Below are 17022 nucleotides of genomic sequence, written 5' to 3' on the forward strand. Positions count from 1 at the left end.
AAGCTTTTGCACAGCAAAGACCAAAAAAAACAAGACCTGTGCTTTTGCACAGCAAAGACCAAAAAAAACAAGACCAAAAGACAACCCTGAGAATGGGAGAAAATATTTGCAAATGAAGCAACTGACAAAGGATTAATCTCCAAAATTTACAAGCAGCTCATGCAGCTCAATAACAAAAAAAAACAACCCAACCCCAAAATGGGCAGAAGACCTAAATAGAGATTTCTCGAAAGAAGATATACAGAATGCCAACAAACACATGAAAGAATGCTCAACATCATTAATCATTAGAGAAATGCAAATCAAAACTACAATGAGATATCATCTCACACCAGTCAGAATGGCCATCATCAAAAAATCTACAAACAATAAATGCTGGAGAGGGTGTGGAGAAAAGGGAACACTCTTGCACTGCTGGTGGGAATGTCAATTGGTTCAGCCACTATGGAGAACAGTATGGAGGTTCCTTAAAAAACTACAAATAGAATTACCATATGACCCAGCAATCCCACTACTGGGCATATACCCTGAGAAAACCAAAATTCAAAAAGTGTCATGTACCAAAATGTTCATTGCAGCTCTATTTACAATAGCCTGGAGATGGAAACAACCTAAGTGCCCATCATCGGATGAATGGATAAAGAAGATGTGGCACATATATACAATGGAATATTACTCAGCCTTAAAAAGAAACGAAATTGAGCTATTTGTAATGAGATGGATAGACCTAGAGTCTGTCATACAGAGTGAAGTAAGTCAGAAAGAAAAAGACAAATACCATATGGTAACACATATATATGGAATTTAAGAAAAAATAATGTTATGAAGAACCTAGGGGTAAGACAGGAATAAAGACAGAGACCTACTGGAGTACGGACTTGAGGATATGGGGAGGGGGAAGGTTGAGCTTTGACAGGGAGAGAGAGAGTCATGGACATATACACACTAACAAACGTAGTAAGGTAGCTAGTGGGAAGCAGCGCATGGCACAGCGATATTAGCTCGGTGCTTTGTGACAGCCTGGAGGGGTGGGATAGGGAGAGTGGGAGGGAGGGAGACGCAAGAGGGAAGACATATGGGAACATATGTATATGTATAACTGATTCACTTTGTTATAAAGCAGAAACTAACACACCATTGTAAAGCAATTATACCCCAGTAAAGATGTTAAAAAAAAAAAAAAAAAAAAAGATAAGAGCTGAAAACTTCCCTAACCTGGGAAAGGAAACAACTCAAGGTTCAAGAAGCACAGAGAATCCCAAAGAGGATGAAATTAAGACAAATTAGAATTAAAATGGCAGAAATTAAAGATAACAAGAAAATATTAAAAGCAGCAAAGGAACAGGAACAAGTTACTTACAAGGGAACTCGCATAAAGGTATGAGCTGACTTTTCAGCAGAAACTCTGCAGGCCAGAAGGGAGTGGCACAATATATTTAAAGACATGAAAGGGAAAACGTACAACCAAGAATACTCTACCTAGCAAGGCTACCATTCAGATTTGAAGGAAAGATCAAAAGTGTCAGAGACAAGGAAAAGCTAAAGAGTACAGCACAACAATGCCAGCTTTATAATAAACGTTAAAGAGAATTCTCTAAGCGGAAAAGAAAAGGTCACACTAGAAACATGAAAATTACATATGGAAAAGGCTCATTGGTAAAGGCAATGTACAGTAAAGATAGTAAATTAACAATGTATAAAGCTAGTAGGAAGTTTAAAAGACAAAGAAGTACAATCATGAATATCCACAATGAATAGTTAAGGAATACACACAAAAAAGATGTAAAATATGATGTCAATAACAGTAAATGAGGGGGAGGGTGTAAAATGCAAGAGTGTTAAAATGCCTTCAAACATAAGAGATCTGCAACTTAAAATAATCATGAATATATATAGATTGCTCTATATAAACTTCATAGTAACCAAAAACCAAAAATCTATCACAGATACACAAAAAAGAAAAGGGATTCCAATCAAAACACTAAAGATAGTCATCAAATCACGAGGAAAGAGAGCAAAAGAAGAGGAAAGAAACCAAAAACATGTGAAAAACAACCCCAAAAGAATTACCAAAATGGCTATAAGTATACACCTATCACTAAATGGATAAATGATCCAATCAAAAAACACAGAGTGGATGAATGGATACAAAAACAAGACCCACATATATGCTGCCTACAAAAGACTCATTTCAGATGTGAAGACACACAGACTGAAAGTGAGTGTATGGAAAAAGGTATTCTATGCAAATGGAAATATAAAGAAAAACAGGGTAGCAATATCTGTATCAGACAAAATACATTTTAAAATAAGGTCGCTACAAGAGACAAAGAACATTACATAATGATAAAGGGATCAATCCAGGTAGAAGATATATAATTATAAATATAGGTGCACCTAACATAGAGCGAACCTAAATACATAAAACAATTATTAACAGACATAAAAGTAGAAACTGACTATAATTCAATAATAGCAGGGGATTTTAACCCCCACTTACACCAATGGACAGATCATCCAGACAGAGAATAAATGAGGAAACACTGGCTTTAAACAACACATTAGACTTGATGAACTCCACAGATATATACAGAACATTCCATTCAAAAGCAGCAAAATACACATTCTTTTCAAGTGCACATGGAACATTCTCCAGGATAGATCCCATGCTAGGCCAGAAAACAAGTCTCAGTAAATTTAAGATGACTGAAATCATATCAAGTATCTTTTCTGACCACAATGCTATGACACTAGATATCAAATACATGGAAAAAACCTGCAAAACACAAACACATGAAAGCTAAACAATATGCTATTAAACTACAAACAGGTTACTGAGGAAATCAAAGTGATTTCAAAAAATACCTGGAGACAAATGAAAATGAAAATACAACAATCCAAAATCTATGGGACACAATGAAAGCAATTCTAAGAGGGAAGTTTATAGCAATACAAGCTTACTTCAGGAAACAAGAAAACTCTTAAGTAAACAACCTAACCTTATGACTAAAAGAACTAGAAAAACAAGAGCAAACAAAACTCAGATTTAGGAGGAAAGTAAAATCATACAGATCAGAGCAGAAATTAATGAAATAGACACTAAAAAACAACAGAAACGATCAATGAAACTAAGAACTGGTTCTTTGAAAAGATAAACAAAATTGATAAACCTTCAGCCAGACTCACCAGGAAAAAAATAGAGAGGGCCCAAATTAATAAAACCAGAAATGAAAATGGAGAAGCTACAATTGACACAACAGAAATAAAAAAAGATCATGAGACTACCATGAACAACTACATGCCAATTAAATAGAAAATTAGAAGAAATGGACAAATTCCTAGAAATGTACAATCTCTTAGGACTGAACCAGAAAGAAACAGAAAATATGAACAGACCAATTACCAGTAATGAAACTGAATCAGTAATTTAAAAATAAAAAACAAAAGCTCCCAACAAACAAAAGCTACACTATATGGATTCACAGGTGAATTCTACCAAAACATTTACAGAAGATTTAGTATCTGTTTTTCTCAAAACTATTCCCAAAAATCACAGAGGAAGGAACATTTCCAAACTCATCCTAAAAGGCCAGAATCATCCTGATACCAAAACTAGACAAAGATATCACAAAAACAGTAAGTTACAGAACAATATCACTGATGATAATAGATGCAAAAGTCCTCAACAAAACATTAGAAAACCAAATCCAACAGTATATCAAAAGGATCATATACCATGATCAAGTGAGATTTAACCCAGGGATGCAAGGATTTTTCAATATCTGCAAATCAATCAATGTGATACACCACATTAGCAAACTGAAGAATAAAAACCATATGATCATCTCAATAGATGCAGAGAAAGCTTTTGACAATATTCAACACTGATTTATGATAAAAACTCTAGAAAGTGGGTATAGAGGGAACATATCTCAACATAATAAAGGTCATATATGACAAGCCCACAGCTAACATCATACTCAATGGTGAAAGCTGAAAGCATTTCCTCTAAAATCAGAAACAAGACAAGGATGCCCACTGTTGCCACTTTTTTCAATATAGTATTGGAAGTCCTAGCCACAGCAATCAGACAAGAAAAATAAATAAAAGGAATTCTAATTGGAAAAGAAGTAAAATTGTCACTGTTTGCAGATGACATGATACTATACATAGGAAATCTTAAAGATGCTACCAGAAAACTATGAGAGCTCATCAATGAATTCAGTAAAGTTGCAGGATACAAAATTAATATACAAAAATCAGTGGCATTGATATACACTAAATACAAACTATCAGAAAGTGAAATTAAGAAAACAATCCCATTTACATTCACATCAAAATTAATATAATACCTAGGAATAAATCTAACTAAGGAGGTAAAAACCTGTACTCAGAAAACTGTAAAACAATGACAAACGAAACTGAAGACAACACAGATGGAGAGATATATACCATGCTCATGGACTGGAAGAAGTAGTATTGTTAAAATGACTGTACTACCCAAGGCAATTTGCAGATTTAGTGCAATCCCTAGAAAGATACCAATGGCATTTTTCATAAAACTAGAACAAAGAATTCTAAAATCTATAGGGAAACACTAAAGATCCTATATGGCAAAACAATCTTGAGAAAGAAGAACAAAGTTGAAGGTATCATGCTTCTTGGTTTCAAACTATACTACAAAGCTACAGTCACCAAAACAGTGTAGGACTGGCACAAAAACATAAACATAGATCAAAGGAACAGAACAGAGAACCCAGAAATGAACCCACACTCATATGGGAAATTAACCTATGACAAGGTAGGTAAGAATATAAATGGGGAAAAGACATACTCTTCAATAATTGGCATTAGAAAAGCTGGACAGCTAAATGCAAAAGAATCAAACTGGACTACTTTCTCACAGCACACACAAAAATTAATTCTTAATAGTCAAAAGGTGAAAACAATCCAAATTTCCATCAACAGATGAAGGAATTTTTTTAAGTGATATATACATACAATGGAATGCTATTTGGCTTTAACAAGAAATGAAATTCTGATACATGCTACAACATGGACAAACCCTGAAAACATTATGCTAAGTGAAATAATTCAGACACAAAAAGACAAACCTTGTACGATTCCACTTATATGAGGTACCTAGAAAAGGCAAATTCGTGGAGATAAAAATAGAATAAATAGGATAGATAGAATAGAATACATAAAAATAGAATACAAGATACAGAAGTGGAAAGGGGAGTTACTGTTTTATAGTTACAGTACTTCTGTTTGGAATGATGAAAAAGTTCCGAAAATGAATAGTGGTGATGGTTGCACAATACTATGAATGTACTTAATATCACTGAATCATACATTTAAAAATGGTCACACTATTAAATTTAATGTCATGTATATTTTACCATATAAAAAATAAATGGGATCTGAACTAAAGAATGTCAAATAAATTACTTTCCTGGTGTTTCCACCCAGAAGTGATGTTTAGATAAACAAAAACTGTTATGTTAAGCACCCTGGACTGGATTCAAGCCTACATCTTTTAGAAAATGACCAAACTAAACCAAAATTCATTTTATTCAGTTCCATGTAAAAGCAAAATATCATTTCTATCATTTTATGACACCCAAATTTCAAATCTTCTTTAGAGAAAGTCACAGAAAAATATACATGATTTCACACTCTTGGATTAGCCTTTCAATCCAACGCCAATTTCACCTCATATCAATGAAGAGTCTATGAAATGGAAATGGCTACCATGAGAACTGAAACAACCAAAGGAAGCTGCAATGAGTTACAATTTCAATATTCCTTACCTACTTCTAGTTATGCCTTTAAAAAATATATGACATTTAATCTCTCAAGATTATTATTACAGTTTACTGAAAATAAAATGGATTTAGGTTCTAGTGTGTATTAAGGAACTATGTGTTTTGTATTTTAAAAATTACTTCCAACAGGAAACATAGCAAGTCTTAAATGTCATAAATTCAGAAAAGATAAAACTATCAATAGAAACACAGGCATATTTTATTAGACAATAAAATCATCTTGTTTTCTTACAATTTAAGGTAAGACCCTAATTACTTTGAGTCTTTCTCACTCTTCCTATTCTTCTCTAGTACCTTCCATTTTCTCCTCTCCAGTCCATTTTTGATGCACTATCAGTACAAAAAGGAAAAAATTACTGCCCATGGTTCCAATAAAATTGAGGAAAGATGTACACAGATCTCATGAAGATGTGCCTAACTTTACATTGCCAAGGAAACACTGACGTCTTGGAGTTTAAATGTAAGAGTTTATATTTAAAGAATGCTGGAGTTAACAGAATGCATTTTAAGAAAAAGTAAAGAACACACCACTTACCCCCAAATACCAATAAGTGATACATGCAAATTGTATGAAGACAATTAAATTTAGGCAATAATCAAGAACTATCCATTAACTTGAGTCATTTGAAGGGCAGTGCTGTTTAATGAAAAAAGCTGGACTAGGAGTCAAAAGTTGAGGTTACTAGTTGGTTTTTGTACCATGATTTGATTAATATGGAAACTCAGAAAAGATGCTTAGCGTTGTATAAGTCATTTAGTTCTCTTAGAGTCTTAGTTTCCTCATCAGTAAAATGTGGACGGTTAAGCAAGATTAGTAAAATCCCTTCCTATAGTTGAATATTCTTTAGTTCTATGATTTCAAAGGAAGAAATTTCCAGAAAGAAGTTAACTGTATACTTACTAGTTTCTAAGAAATCATAATACACCATCATCTATACTCTAAGATATATATATGTGTGTGTATATATATATATATATATACACACACACACACATACATATATACAGTATGATAACAGATGTACAAACTTTTCTTTGTCAGGATATATTTTATTGTTTCCTTTTATCAATAATTATGTAGTAAATATTCAGAAAAAAAATTTAAATACAGAAAGGATTAAAACCAACAGCCATAATTCCCCTATCCAAATACAAAAATATAATCAAGGTTATACTTGGCATACCTTTCTTCACCTAGTTATAAGAAAGAGATGCTATTAAAGATTTAATGGTAAAATACAACTGGAAAGAAAATGAGCATACCTGAATTTCAGAATTACAAAAAAGGATGAACATAATAAATAATACAACAATAAAAATAATACAGCAGGGTAGAACTGAGTACTGACCAGTAGTATCAGAGTTGCTGTCCAACCTAAAATAATTTCTGACTTCCTAGTTTAGGTTAGGACACCTGGTGCTGATCTCAAAAGACTTTCTGCTTGTCTTTCACAGTAATTTGCACATCCATAATTACTAAATTTATTTTTCATAATTATTTATTGAATGCATTCTCCTCACTAGCCTTCAAACTCCTTAAAGGCAAGGATCATGTCTTCTTTATGTGCCAATGTACCCCAAGAACACCTCACACATTGAATGTGATTATTTAATATGTGTTGACTGAATAAACAAATAAACAGGATCTTGATCTATATCAACTATTCCTGACTGTTTACCTCTACCAGGGCCTTATAAGATCCACTTTCCTAATTAAGGAAAGCACCCAAATTCAAAGACAACTGCCATGAAAATATATATCATTTAGATATCCTAGACCACAGATTGACAAACCATGAGCCACAGGCCAAATCAGGACAGCCACCTATTTTTGTAAATAAAGTGCTGTTGGAATATAGCCATACCCATTCATTTACATATTGCCTACAACTGCTCTTTTGGCACAATAGCAGAGCTGGTAGTTGCAAGAGAAAACTGAAAATATTTACTATCTCGCCCTTTACAGAAAAAGTTTGCCAACCTCTATCCTAGATTAATGCCTTTCAACTAATGAAAGAAACACAGGGTAATGAGCTTTTGTGATCTCTTCATGAAAATATTTAACACTTTTGAACTCTACACCAATGATACTACTATCTCTAAAAATGCAATAACAGGTATGTTAATTCATAAACTTTTAAGAATGAAGGGATTAAGCACAATATTAAGAGAAATGGTCAATACTCCCAATACTTTGCTTTTATAAGCTTTTAGTATTACTTCAAATTTTTGTTGAGATGATTTACAAAACAAATTGCTACTATGCTATGGTTAATTATTAGCCATGAAGAACAAAAGCTCACAATGTCAAATCAGCATTTCTATAGTAACTTGTGAGTCCTTTAGCTCTACTGCATATAGGTAGGGACTGGCATTACTCTACATATTTTTAAAAAAGTTTATCTTTTTCTGTGAGAAATTACCTAATATGATTCAAGTCAACTTTCTTCCTTCTGCTATCATATACAAATCAATCTTCAGCCAAAAAAAAAAAAAAACATGAAAAACTTAAAACAATTGATAAAACAAATGGGATGGTACTTATTGTACTTCCTTAGCTGCTACAACCAAATTAACAGCTTCATTAAATAATAAAAAGAAAACAATTTGTTTGAATAAAAACTACACCCTTGTAAAAATTTTAACTACTGCAAATTCAACAGTACATAAATTAGGTCAATGTTTTTTTTCAAAATCTGGATTTTACGTGTGTGTATCAGTTGCACACTCAAAAGTGTGCCCAGTTTGTAGATTTACTTACTGCTATGAGATCTGGCTGATTTCTGCTAAAAATTATTAGGTAATATCTAAATCGTATTTTTAAAACAGTAAGCATTTATTTATAAATAGTGTGAAAAATGTACAGAAGGTAGGGAAAAAGAACATTTATTGAGTGCCTACTGTCTATGCTAGGAATACTTCTTATGAATCCATTTAATAATGATTTCATGTGACTATTTAATCCAAAACATGTCATTTTATAAAACTGGGATATTATTTTGTATGTCAAAATTTTCTGTTGTAAATAATATAAACTTGGAACAGAACTTTTAAGGGTCAAATATCACTAATAAGTGTTCTCTAGCTTTATTGAGATGATAATTGACATCTAACACTGTGTAAATTTAAGGTGTATAATGTGGTGATTTGATACTTACAAATTGCAAAATGTATTTACCACAATAAAGTGAGTTAACACATCCGTCACCTTAACATAATTCCTGTTTTGTTATTGTTGTTGTTAAAGTGAGAACATTAAAGCTCTACTCTCATAGCAACTTTCAAGAATACAATACAGGGTTTCCCTGGTGGCGCAGTGGTTGGGAATCCTCCTGCCAATGCAGGGGACATGGGTTCGAGCCCTGGTCTGGGAGGATCCCACATGCCGCGGAGCAACTGGGCCTGTGAGCCACAACTGCTGGCTCAACAACTACCAGAGCCCACAAGCCACAACTACTGAAGCCTGTGTGCCTGGAGCCCGTGCTGCACAACAAGAGAAGCCCCCGCACTGCAAGGAAGAGTGGCCCCAGCTCGCTGCAACTGGAGAAGGCCCATGCGCAGCAACGAAGACCCAATGCAGCCAAAAATAATAAATAAATAAAATAAATAAATTTATTTAAAAAAAAGAATACAATACAGTATTGTTAACCAAAGATACCATGCTGTACATTAGATTCCTGGACCTTATTCATCTTATAACTGAAAGATTTTACCTTTGACCAACATTTTCCTCCACCCCTCATCACTTGGCAACCACCATTCTACTTTTTATTTCTAGGAGTTTGATGTTTTTAGATTCCACACGCATGTGAGATCATACAAATTGTCTTTCTCTGTCTGACTTATTTCAGTTAGCATAATGCCTTCAAGGTTCACCCACACTGGTGCAAATGGCAGGATCTTCTCTTCTTTTTTTTCTTTTTTTAATGTCTAATATTCTTGTGTGTGTGTGTGTGTGTGTGTGTGTGTGTATCTCACATTTTCTTTATCCATTCATCCATCAATGGACACGTAGCATGTTTCCAAGTCACGGTTTTGGTGAATAATGCTGCAATGAACATCGGGGTGCAAGTGTCTTTAAGATAGTGACTTCATCTTCTTTGGCTATATACCCAGAAGTGGAATTACTGAATCATATGGTAATTCTATTTTTAATTTTTTGAGGACCATCCATACTATTTTCCACAATGGCTGTACCAATTTACATTCACACTAACAATGCACCAGGGTTCCTTCTTTTCTCCACATCCTCATCAGCATTTGTTGTTTCTTCACTTTTTGATAACATGATTCAAACAAGTGTAAGCTATCTCATTGTGGTTTTTGATTTGCATTTCACTGAAGATTAGTGACATTGAGCATCTTTACATGTATTTGTTGGACATCTGCATGTCCTCTTTAGAAAACTTTGCCTATTAAAGTCTTCTGTCCATTTGAAATCAGGTTTTTTTTTTGCTATTTAGTTATATATGAGTTATATTGAGGGGTTTTTTTTGCTATTATTTTGGACATTAACCCCTTATCAGAGAAATGGTTTGCAGATATTTTATCCCATTCTGTAGGTTGCTTTTTCATACACTTTTTAGTTTGATGTAGTCCCACTTGTCAATTTTTGGTTTTGTTCCTTGTGTTTTTGGTGTCATATCCAAAAAAAAATCATTGCCCAGACCAATGTCATGGCATTTTCCGCCCTACGTTTTCTCCTAAGAATTTTAGTTTTAGGTCTTACATTTAAGTCTTTAATCTATTTTAAGTTAATTTTTGTGAGAAGTGTTAAGAAAGATGTTCAATTTCATTATTTTGCATGTGAATATCCAGTTTTCCAAACACCCTTTTTTTTTTTTTTTTTTTTTGTGGTACGCGGGCCTCTCACTCTTGTGGCCTCTCCCGTTGTGGAGTACAGGCTCCGGATACGCAGGCTCAGCGGCCATGACTCACGGGCCCAGCCTCTCCGCGGCATGTGGGATCTTCCCGGACCGGGGCACGAACCCGCGTCCCCTGCATCGGCAGGCGGACTCTCAACCACTGCGCCACCAGGGAAGCCCAAACACCCTTTATTGAAAAAATTATCCTTTCCTCATTAAGTATTCTTGGCTCCATTGTCAAATACTAGTTGACCATACATACATGCAGAGGTTTATTTCTAGGTGCTCAATTCTGTTCCAATGGTCTATGTGTCTGTTTTTATGCCAGTACCATACTGTTTTGATTAATACAGCTTTGTAATATAGTTTGAAATCAGGAAGTGTAATGCCTCTAAGCTTTCTTCTCTCTCAAGATTTCTTTGGCTATTTGGAATCTTTTGCTGCTCCATAGAAACTTGAGAATTTTTACTTTTTCTGTAAAAAATGACAATGGAATTTTGATAGAGACTGAACTGAATGTATAGATGGTTTTGATTAGTATGGAAATTTTTATAGTATTAACTCTTCCGTCCATGTACACAGGATATCTTTTCATTTATTTCTGTCTTCAATTTCTTTCCCCAATGTATTATAGCTTTCAGTATACAGATTTTTCACCTCCTTGATTAAATTTATTCCTAAGTATTTTATTGTTCTTCATGCTACTGTAATGGGATTGTTTTATTTCTTTTTCAGATAGGTCATTCCTAGTGTATACAAATGTAATTGACTTTGGTGTGTTGATTTTGTATCCTGAGATTTTACTGAATCATTTATTAGTTCTAACAGTTTTTGGTAGATTCTTTAAGATTTTCTATATAGAAAATCATATCAGCAAAGAAAATTTTACTTCTTCCTTCTCAATGTGGATTCCTTTTATTTCTTTTTCTTGCCTAACTGTTCTGGCTAGCACATCCACTACTATCCTGAATAGGAGTGGTGAAAGCGGATACCCTTGTCTCATTTTTAATCTTAGAGTGAATGCTTCCAACTTTTCACTGTTAAGTATTATATTAGCTGTGGATTTCACATATATGATCTTTATTGTGTTGAGGTATGTTCCATCTATATTCAATTTCTTGAAAGTTTTTATCATGAAAGGATGTTGAATTTTTAAAACTTTTTTTCTGATAGCTTGTTATTAGTGTACAGAAATGCAACTAATTTTTGTATATTGATTTTGTATCCTGAAACTTTACTGAATTCGTTGATTAGTTCTAACAGTTTTTTGATGGAATAAGAAAAATCAGTTTTCTATATATAATATCATGTCGCTTGCAAATAGAGACAATCTTACCTCCCTTTCCTTTTTGGTCCTTGGCTTTTCTTTGGTGGGAAGTTTCTGATTATTGAAAACAAATTTCCTTACTTATTACTGATCTGTTCAGATTTTCTTTTTCTTCATGATTCAGACATGGTAGGTTGTATCTTTCTAGGAATTCATCCATAACACCTAAGTTGTCCAATTTGTTAGCATATAATTGTTCATGGTAGTCTCTTATGATCTTTGCATTTCTGTGGTATCAGTTGTAATATCTCCTCTTTCATTTATTTTATTTCAGTCCTCTCTTTGTAAGTCTAGCTAAAGGTTTGTCAATTTTATCTTTTCAAAAACCCAACTCTTAGTTTTGTTGATCTTTTCTGTTGTGCTTATATTTCCTAGTTCATTTATTTCTGTTCTAATCTTTGTTTATCTTCTTCCTTCTGCTAACTTTAGGCTTAGCTTATTCTTTTTTTTTTTTTTTTTTTTTTTTAGCTCCTTAAGGTATAAAGTTAGGTTGTTTATTTGTTACCTTCTTTTCTTCTAAATGTAGGCGTTTATCATTATAAACTTAGCGTCTTAGCACTGCTTTGTTGCATTCCATAAGTTTTGGTATGTTGCATTTCGATTTTCATTTTTTAATATATTTTTTATTTCCCTTTTGATTTCATCTTTGGCCTATTGTTTGCTCAGGAGTGTGTTATTTAATTAAGGCTTATTTTGTGACCTAACATATAATCTATCCTGGAGAATGTTCCATGTGAACTTGAGAAGAAATGTCCTTGTATAATAATAAAGGACTCAACTCATCAAGAGGAAATGCTAATTGTTAACATATATGCACCCAACTTCCTAGCACCTAAATATTGGGTTGGCCAAAAAGTTTGTTTGGGTTTTCTGTACAAGCTTACAGAAAAACCCGAACAAACTTTTTGGCCAACCCAATATATTAACCAAATACAGATCTGGAGAGAGTGATAGAAAATAACACAGTAATACTAGAAGACTTCAATATCCCGCTTTCATCAATGGTCAGATCATCTAAATGGAAAGGCAATAAAGAAACACTGGGCTAGAACTAAACTTTAGGCCAGATGGACCTTACAGATATGTACAGAACATTTCACCCAACAGCAACACAGAAGAATTCTTTTTCTTTGACTTTAGAGTTTTATAATATTGTTATCTTGGAGAAGACTGTTTCAGGTTGAAACTTTGAGGTAACCTATTAGCTTCATGAACTTGGATGTTTAACTCTCTCCCTAAGTTAGGGAAGTTCTCAGCCATTATTTCTTTAATTAAGCTTTCTACCTCTTTCTCTCTCTCTTCTCCTTTGGGACTCCAATGATGCACAGATTGTTTTTGTTAGTGGTGTACCGTAAGACCCACCGGCTTTCTTCATTCCTTTTCATTCTTTTCCTTTTTGCTTCTCTGACTGGATAATTTCAAATGATCTGTCTTCAAGCTCTTCTGCTTGGTCTAGTCGGTTGTTGAAGATCTCTACTGAATTATTTGGTTCAGTCACTATATTCTTCAGCTCCAAAATTTGCTGGGTTCTTTTTTGTTTTCTATTTCTTAGTTGAACTTTCTATTTTGTTCTTATATTGTTTTCCTGATATTGTTAAATTGCTTATCCAGTTCTCTTACAGCTCTCTGAGCATCTTTAGAGAAATTATTTTGAATTCTTTGCCAGATATTTCCTGTATCTCCTTTTTGGGGAAGCCACTTACTGGAGATTTACTATATTCCTTTGGTGGAGTCTCTTTCACTGATTCTTCATGATCACTGTAGCCTTGCACAGATATCTGAGCAACTGAAGAAGCAGGTACCTCTTCCAGACTTTATGGAATGACTTTACTAAGGGAAAATGTTCACCTGTGGGTGGGGCAAGGGCATGTGGTGGCACTGGGTTCAGGGGAGTACAGTGCCTTGTCAGCTCAAGTCACTGGGGTCTGCAGCATCAAAAACTGTGTGGTCCTTGGTAGGTACTGCAGGGGGTCCACAAATGCTGTAAGGGCTGTTGGGGTCTTCAGCAGCTACGGACCAGGGCAAGTAGCAGTAGTGGCTGGAGCCAGAGGTGTAAAGACACTCAGATGCAGGAGCCAGCTGCAGGTGCTTGTATAGTGAATGGCAGAGGCTGGTTGCAATCACACATATAGTGGTGGGGGCCAGGGTAGGCAGCAAAGGCCAGAGTATACTATGGGTGCACTGACAGCTGTGGGAGTCCCAACCATCAGCATTCACTATCATGGCTATTGGGTCTTGCCACAGGCACATGGAAGTGGAGGTGTGCCTGTGCACAGCTAGTGGGGCTAGCTGCAGGTGAGCACAGTGATATAGGCCAGTGACAGAAAAGAGAGACTGATCCAGGCCCAGAAGTACCTGCAGGGACCCTAGGTGTTGGCATGCTCTTCTGTAGCTACACAGTCTCCCCCAGGGCATGCACATGGCAGTGGAGGCTGGGGAAAGGTGTCAGGTTGGCAGTGTGCAAGTACACATCTGGAAGGGCTAGCCCTGAGCACACACATGGTCGTGGGCGTCAGCCATAGCGGTCTAGGCTGGCATGTTGTACTCCTGCAGCTGCAGAGGCCTAGGCTGGCTGCAAGGGCAGTTCTCAGGCTCCAGGAGGTGGGTAGGGAACAGGAAGGGACTCGGTCAGCTGGCAACAGCAAATGAAAATACCTATGTGGTGGAAGCTGGTGAAATCTGCAAGTGTTTCACAGCAGCTGTGTTGGCCATTAGTTTCTTCAGTGGCAAATGTTTTGACTGTCTACAGAGTAAATCACTGGGAAACATGATCACTCCTGCCTAGTATGCTCTGATTTTCTTCCTTGTTCCTAGCTTCTCTATATATCTCAGCTTTTCTGATCTCTAGGCAGGGTGAAACTGAGTGGTACCTTCATGTGGTGCCACAAAACACTGGGGAAAGCTGGTCACTCACCCACTCTTCTTTTCCCTGCAAGGGGAACTCTTTTCACCTGGAGAAATCTCTCTTGGCATTGAGCAATACCAGCTTGGGCGACAGGATGATCCGCAAAGAGATGCAGTCTTCCTTCCCTTTTTGTGCAGTCATTCTCAAGTTTTTTGTTCCACTACGTTGCTGAAGTTTCTTAAGTAGACTCTAGAGCTCTCCCAGATCTGTTTTCACTCACGGATAGCTACCTAACCATTGATCTTTCGGGGTGACAGAGGGTGGGGTCTCTTACTCAGCCATTTTGGTGACATCCCACTGTATCTTTTATAATGTTCTAGCTTAGTAAACTTAAATTTTAAAAAGTTAAAGACTCAAAATGTTCCCAGAAACCGATCAAATATCTTCAATCACAATTACTGCCAAATCAATTAATAAGTAAAACCAATCATTTACAATACAAATACTAAAAGACCTCTAATATACAAATGAAACAAAAGAAAAAATATTATAAATTTGTATTCTCAAAGCAATAACCAATAGTGGTGAAATATGCAAAACACAGAACAAGTCATGATTATTGTCTCATAATTCAATAAAACTAAGCCTCTTGAAACATGTTATAAGGAAAATACACAAACGCCCTGACATGTTTTATTTTAAATTTATAACCATAAACCTTAGATGGACCTTCGGCACTGCCTGAGATTCCTACTTTATTTCATTCACTGGTTTTCTCAAAAACCATTTCACACTTTCTTCTCAAACCTCTAATACCCCTTCTTCATCATCAATCTCAGCTGATACCTGAGTCCTTTCACTAAACTAACAGAGGCAATAAGAGGAAAACTAGGTCATTTTTCTACTACCACATTTACAGACCTACCTGTATCTGTGCCTCTCCTACTGATGGACAGTAACCAGCTCCTTTCTAAAGATATCTCTCCACTAACTATTCTCACATTCACTCTTGAACACATTATAATCAGGCTTTTCTCCTTAGAAGACCAAGGAAACCACACTTATGAAAGTCACCAGGGGAATTCCCTTGGTGGTCCAGTGGTTAGGACTTGGGGCTTTCTCTGCTGGGGACCAGGTTCAATCCCTGGTTGGGGAACAGATCCCACAAGCTGCATGGCACGGCCAAAAAAAAAAAAGTCACCAGAAACCTCCCCAATGCCAAATCAATGGTCACTTTTCCATCTTTGAAGATCTTACTCTATCTCTCAGAAACAGGTGACACAGTTATTCACAACCTCCTTCTTGTCTTCTCTGGTTTCTGAAACACTACACCCTAAGTTTTCCTTCTGGCTTTTCCTCGCTGGCTGTACTTTCTCAATCTCATTTGTTGAATCTATTTTGTCTTCTTTCAGACAGTGCTCAGCTCAGTCTTCAGACTCTCCTCATTAATCACTTCTTAACTCCCATGGCTTTAAGTACATTTAAATGTTAACAGCATCTAAGTCTATATGGGAGAACCAACATATACCCAGAGATCCATGGGCAGTCACTCCACACTACCACATGAATGGCTAATGGGCATACTTCACATGTCCATAAACAGTATTCTTCATCTCCCATCTCCTGAAAAATTGTCCCATGGCAAAGTTTTTCTACTTCAATAAATGGCACCAGCATTGCCCCAAATCTTAATATTTCTCACCAGTTTACCACCCTAACCCAAGGCACTATCTGAATTAATTAAATACCCTCCTAAATATTCTCCCTGCTTCCACTCTTGCCTATCTACATTACCTTCTCAAAAGAGCCACCAGAAAAGTCTTTTAAAACATAAACCAGCAGTTTCCAGACTGGCATTTCAGGGGCTGAGAAATCACCACCCTATCACACCAACAAGTACAAAGCTGAACAAACTGAAAAATCGACAGCTCTTTTTAGATCCATCATGAAAGTGACTGCCCTCAAAACTGGAGAGACAGTCGGGTGGATACAAAGAATCATAATTTTTTTTTTTTTTTTTTGCGGTATGTGGGCCTCTCACTGCTGTGGCCTCTCCCGCTGCAGAGCACAGGCTCCGGACGCGCAGGCTCAGCGACCATGGCTCACGGACCTAGCCGCTCCGCGGCATGTGGGATCTTCCCAGACCAGGGCACGAAC

General features: G+C 35.9%; 1 protein-coding gene across 2 annotated transcripts in view; it reads right to left on the reverse strand.

The window, feature by feature from the left end:
* CWF19L2 (CWF19 like cell cycle control factor 2) overlaps positions 1 to 17022 on the reverse strand; it is a 250268-nt gene that overhangs the window by 95650 nt on the left and 137596 nt on the right. The gene's annotated exons all lie outside the window — the stretch shown is intronic.

This window comes from Phocoena sinus, chromosome 8 (assembly GCF_008692025.1).
Source record: "Phocoena sinus isolate mPhoSin1 chromosome 8, mPhoSin1.pri, whole genome shotgun sequence".
NCBI classification, from domain to species: domain Eukaryota; kingdom Metazoa; phylum Chordata; class Mammalia; order Artiodactyla; family Phocoenidae; genus Phocoena; species Phocoena sinus.